Source organism: Acinonyx jubatus, chromosome E4, assembly GCF_027475565.1.
Source record: "Acinonyx jubatus isolate Ajub_Pintada_27869175 chromosome E4, VMU_Ajub_asm_v1.0, whole genome shotgun sequence".
Lineage (NCBI taxonomy): Eukaryota > Metazoa > Chordata > Mammalia > Carnivora > Felidae > Acinonyx > Acinonyx jubatus.
In genome coordinates this window covers 17,643,917-17,650,410 of record NC_069395.1, presented here as the reverse complement: position 1 = coordinate 17,650,410, position 6,494 = coordinate 17,643,917, and positions in this window count along the sequence as shown.

Here is a 6,494-nt window from a genome sequence, read left to right as displayed (position 1 = left end):
TGTAATGTTCTATACTAGGACTAGGAAATGCATCGATATATTAAAATAATATTGATTCCTCCTGCGATAGGATTTTAGCTATTATGTCTTGTAGAGACAAAAATAAAACAAGCCATTGTGGCTTCTGAATAAAATAGTGTATTAACATAAGAAGCTTCTAATTTCAAGATCTAGACTTCCATTCAAATGCCAATATGCTTAGGTGATAGGCAAATTTTTCTTTCTACGACATAATTCCCTATTCTTATGTTTGTTTATGTTAGTTTTCATGGCAAAAGAGACTTTGAAGATTTATTTAAGGTCATTAATCATCCAGTTTTATAATGTGTAAATTATCCTGGATTATCAGTGTGAACACAACACATGCCCAGGATATCTTAAAGACAGAAGTCAGTGAGATTGCTGGTGGGAGGGGATTTGAGGTACTTTGCTTCACTTGAAGATGGAGAGGACACCTTCAGAAGGAGACAGGCAGCCTCTAGAAGAGAGCAACAGTATAGAAACAGGGATATTAATCCAACACCCAGAAGGAACTGAATTGGGCCAACAATATGAATTAATTTGGAGGTAGATTCTTCCTTTGGGACTCCAGAGCTCAGCTCACCCTTGACTTTGACTTTGTGAAACAATGAGTAAATAATCTAGCCATGCCATATTGGACTTCTGACCTACAGACATGTGAGATAATAAATGGATGCTGTTTTAAACTGCCAAATTTGAAGTAAGTTGCTAAATAGCAACAGAAAACTAATATACCTGGGTTAATGAGACTTACATTTTAGAGGAAATTTTATATGAAGGTCAGCTATGCATAAATAACTACACTACTCATCAGCTTGTTTCAAATTAATCTGAGAACGTTAGTGTGTTACACTACATCTGCTCTTTTTCTTTAATTATCATTGAAAACAAAGAGGATATACCATTCAATATCTTGGCAATAATTAATATTCCTTCAGGCTGATAATTAAGACTTTCCTTTTAAAACACATCCGCTTATCTTACATAGTTGCTATGGTATCCATAGAGTCTACCAAATATATAAAACAGTTTTCAAATGAATGACTTACAATAATGTGAACTGACCAATCTAATCACCACCCAGATGATGTGGCACGCGAAACCTGAGGTAACCACCAAATGGCCCCTTCATTTTACCATGTGTATCTTTATAATCCTTTCCCCTTGAGTGTTGGCAAGATATGTGACTTGTTTCTAAGGAAGGGACCCTGGAAAAAGTGATGGAATGTCACTCCCATGATTATGTCATATCTCATTAGCAAACTTGTTTTAGAAACTTTCGTGAAGCAAACTACCACAAACCTTACAACTGTAAGGAAATTAGATATACCAACATTAGTGATCTGGAAGCGATCCCTTTCCCAAACTAGCTTCCAAATGACAATGAGATAGTGGCTAACCCTTTGTAGAGATCTAGCTGAACTGCCAGATTCCTGACCCAAGAAACTGTGAATTAATAAATGTGCATTGTTTTAAACTTATTATTTGTTTTATATAAACAGAAAACTAATATAGAGGCTATTAACAATACCTTAGAAAACACTGTTCTTTCCCATTTTAATTACTTTCCTCTCTTTACTCCCCAAATATAATATACTCTGACTTTAAATTCAGTGTTTTCTGTTTATAAATTTCATACTTGAATAATATAATTTATATTCTTTGAGTCTGGCTGTTTTTTTATCAGTATTGTGTTTATAAGGTTCAATCATATTATATGTAGATATAGTTCATGTGTTGTCCCTGGAAACATATTCCTTTATATACATATATCCTTTATGTATATATACCACAATATTAATGGATATTGAGTTGTTTCTTTTATGTAAAATGAAATTATTTTATGTAACTTTCAGTATAATACAATGTTAAACACTGATAGTATGAAGTATCCTGCTTTGACAAGTCTACCAGTTACGTACTTATACCTCTGACTAACAGATAAAGCACTGGATTGTAATTGTCAAACTGTACCATAAAAACACTGTGAAATTCTTCTGGCTAGACACGTATTTTGCACAACTTTCTGCTACCACTGCTTAGCATAGTAATTGGTATTTATCATTGCTATATGCCAGAAATGAAAAATAAGGCTAAGATTTCAAAGGTGGACTAAACACTGAAAAAAATATTCTGACTCATATGTAATATAATCAATTCCAATTTTTACATGCGTCATATTTGTCATGATTAAACACAGAATAAACAATAGAAATGAATCTGTAGAGATTCATAATCTGATGGCAAAGTAAATACATCTAAGCATAGTTCCAGATTGCAAGTAATTAATGATACGCATTGTCTTCCGGCCTCTGAGACAGAGTTTATTCCACCTCTAGCACCAGTCACTGTCATTGAACCCATACTTTCATCATTGTTAGATCTTTGCATCTTTTCAGCTAAAAGGGTAGTTGGCTGACTCTTAAAAAATCCAGGAAATTAAAATTCTGTGTTTGACCAGGCATAGAGGCAGTAAACAAAGTATGGAGAATGGGGCTTATCTTGGCCATTTAGCCAACCACCTGGTACCCTAATTAGTCAGGCAACACTATTTCAGAAGCCACTATATCTACAGAAAGCATCAAAGGAAATTGAAACATTGGAAGAGACCTTAGGAGGAGAAAAATGAACCAAACCAAATGGAAGTGGAATAAATATGAGCAATAAGAGGAAAAAGATCACAGATATTAAATAATAGATCCCAATGAATGAGGAAAAAGATACATAGTTAAGAAAAATAAAAAAGATAAAGGTAATAAAGTTTTATAAAAACAAAGGTGGATTATAATGATTGGTTTAATCAAGAGACTAAATATTCAGCCAGTTAGATTTATTACTTTAAAATATCGAAATCATAGATATTAAAGCATATCTTAAATGGGCAATTTTGATAATTAGAAAAATATATCTTGGGTTTTGTTATTATTTGATTTGACTGAAATTATAGTGAGTGAAAAATATGTGTTTTTCCCCAGCTTCACTGATTCACAATGGGCATAAAAATGTAATAAAAATGTACATACTTGACATGTATAATTTGAAATTTTTTGACATATGTATTAAACCCATGAAATATCATTTCCAAAATCAAAGCAGTGCAGATATAGACGTGTATTTTGACACATATTTTTAACACAGTTTCTTTTTACCAAATATTTGCTATTTCATTTTTTATTTCCGTTAGAGAAAAATGTAATACGTGGAATCATGATAAAGTAATACAGTGTAACAGGAAATCACTATCCTCTAGAAGAAGCATTATTAATATAGATACTATTAATGCATTTTTGTGGAAACGTATTTTATAAATGCAGATAATACACTAATTTTAAAAACCAGTGCTTTGTAATATCCATGGACACAGATCAAATGAAGGCAGTCTTCATAGTTAATCATCTCTCACTACCAGTCTAGGAAGCCAGAGAAGTCTCCTCTATTTTGAACCTTACTTCCTTCACAGAAAATGAAGGAAATGAAAACAGGTTATGACATGAGAGTAACCTTCTACATTTTTGGAAATAAAGCTATAAAATTATATCTGCATAATATATGCAGCCTTGTAAGTGACTTAAGGACACTTATTCCATCATGTAAGAGTAATTTTGAAGACAACAGAGAACATTCTATTTCCCAAATACTTCCAACTCTACCTTTGCTGATGCCATTTGTTCCGACCTGAGTGCCTTCCAGAACTTACTGCTTTTTTAAGACCTAGCTATGTTTCAAAACATTACAACCACATTATATTTCAGAAATCCTTTTATATTTCTTAAAAAATTTAATGTTTTCCCTCTTAATACCTTCTTAATATTTTGATAGGAAGAGAAAAGCAATTTTGACATTAATCTTAATCTATACACTCTTGAAGCTTTTTTGTATGAGCACTTTGCTAAGTTCTGAACTCAGTCCCTCCCCCCCATTGTGATTTTACATTTTAGTGAGGATTAGCATAGATAACTTTACCAGCGATATCTTTATAGAACATCATAATGAAAATGCTGGACGCTACAGGAATGAAATGTGTGGGCATTTAACCTGGATATCAAGGTTGGCTTTCTGAAGGAAGATACATCTGAGCTATAAAACAAATGAAAAAGAATTAGCCAGGCCAAACATAAGGAAAGTGAGGTGTATGTGAATGGAACACAATTTTCACATGGAAGAAGATGACACATTAGGTTGACAATCACATGACTGAAATTTACTCAGAGAGAAGTTAAGTGTTCTCACAAAAACATAAAAAGTAACTACGTGAAATGATTATGTACTAATTAACTCTATGTATATAATCATCTCATTAAATATATAATTTTTATTTTGTCAACTATACTTTAATAAAGTTGAAAATGATTAAATTTTCCTAAATTCATTGTTCTACAAGTAGCTTTTGCATTAAATATAGAATATCTATCATCTATCTATCATCTATCTCTTTTTGTGTCTTTAAGCGTATTTCATGTCTTAAAATTTATATAAAGTATATTATAGTTTAAAATATATGGTATAAGGGTACCTGGGTGGCCCAGTCAGTCAAACATCCGACTTCGACTCAGGTTATGATCTCATGGTTTGAGTTAAAGCCCTGTGTCAGACTCTATGCTGACAGCCAGAGCTTGGAGCCTGCTTCGGATGCTGTGTCTCCATCTCTCTGTCCCTTGCCTGCTCGTGCTCTGTCTCTCTCTCTCTCTGTCTCAAAAATAAATAATAATAAAATAAATAAATAATAAATAAATAAATATTAAAATAAAAAATAATAAAATAGAGTATATGATATATATTGGATTACCTATATATTCCATTCTATTTATTTTCTCAACAAATGCTAGGCTGACACAAGTGGTAGCAGCTTACTACTTTTATCTTCTGTATCAAAAATGTGCATCTATCACATTTTATCCTGCCTATTATTATTATTATTATTTACTGTTAAGTAAATCCATGATTTATTCTTATTGCACTAGATTTCTTTAATGATCTTTCTCTTTTCCAGGATCCTTCACCATAGTACATTTAGGTCATTTATTAACTTAATATATTTACTCATCAATCTCATATCTGATGAACCTCTTCTAGTTTTTGACAGCTTCCTAGATTTCCTTTGCCTTGGATGATCTTGATGGTTTTAAGGCATACTGATGGGGTGTTTTATAGAATGTCTCTCAACTTGGTTTTGCCTGATTTTGTTTTCTCATGAGTAGACAAGGATTATAATTTGGGGCAAGGTAGAATACCACAAAGATGAAATGCTGTTCTCATTCTGTCATATGAAAAGTACGTGCTATCAATAGGACTTTTATCTGTTGATAGTAAACTGTATCAACTGGCTGAGGTAGTGATTGCCAAGGTTATTCACAGTAAAATTAGCTGTGTTTTTACCCTTCTCATTTTCATACTCTGGACTTTGGAAGCAAGTCAATACACTCAGCCCATATTTAAAGATGGGGCATTAACAACCTTTGCTCTGTGAAAGCTGCTTATTAGATCTTGACAATGGAAACTACAAATTGTATATCTATCACTATGACATCATACAGAACATTTTCACTGCCCCTAAAAGCCATCTGTCCACCTAGTCATCCTTCCCCCCTCCACAACCAGGGCTCTTTTTACTGTCTTTATAGTTTTACTTTTTCCAAAACATCATATAGTTGGAATCATACAGTATGTAGCCTTTCAGATTGCCTTATTTAACTTAGTAATATGCATTTAAGGTTCTTCTATTTCTTTTCATCACTTAAGAGGTAATTTCTTTTTACTGCTAATATTCCATTATCTGGATGTACCACAGTTTATTTACCTATGCACCTGCTAAAGGGGATCTTTGTTGCCTTCAAGGTTTCGCAATTATGGATAAAGCTGTTGTAAATGTCCATGTACAAGTTTTTAATTTTTTTTTAATGTTTTATTTATTTTTGATGGACAGAGAGAAATAGAGGACGAGCAGGGAGGGGCAGAGAGAGACACACAGAATCCGAAGCAAGCTCCAGGCTCTGAGCTGTCAGCACAGAGCCCAACATGGGGCTTGAACCCACAAACCATGTGATCATGACCTGACCTGAAGTCAGATGCTTAACCAACTGAGCCACCCAGATGCCCCTCCATGTACAAGTTTTATGTGTTTTTTTATTTGTTTTTTGTCTTTTGTCTTTGTTTTTTGTGGACATATGTTCTCAACTCCTTTGCATGAATGCCAGGGGGTGTTATTGTTGGATCATAGGATTAAAAAAAAATTTCCCTTTTAATGTCCTCTTAGACCCATGGAATTTTTATAAGTGTATTGTTCAACTTCCAATTACATGGGAATTCCTAGCTATGTTTCTGCTCTTGAGTTTTAGTTTAATTATTTCATGGTCTGAAAATAGACTTTGCAAATTTCTATTTTTTTAATTTACTAAGGTTTGTTTTATAGCCTAGATTGTGGTCTATCTTTGTGATGTTCCATATGTATTCTACTATTGGATGGAATGTTATGT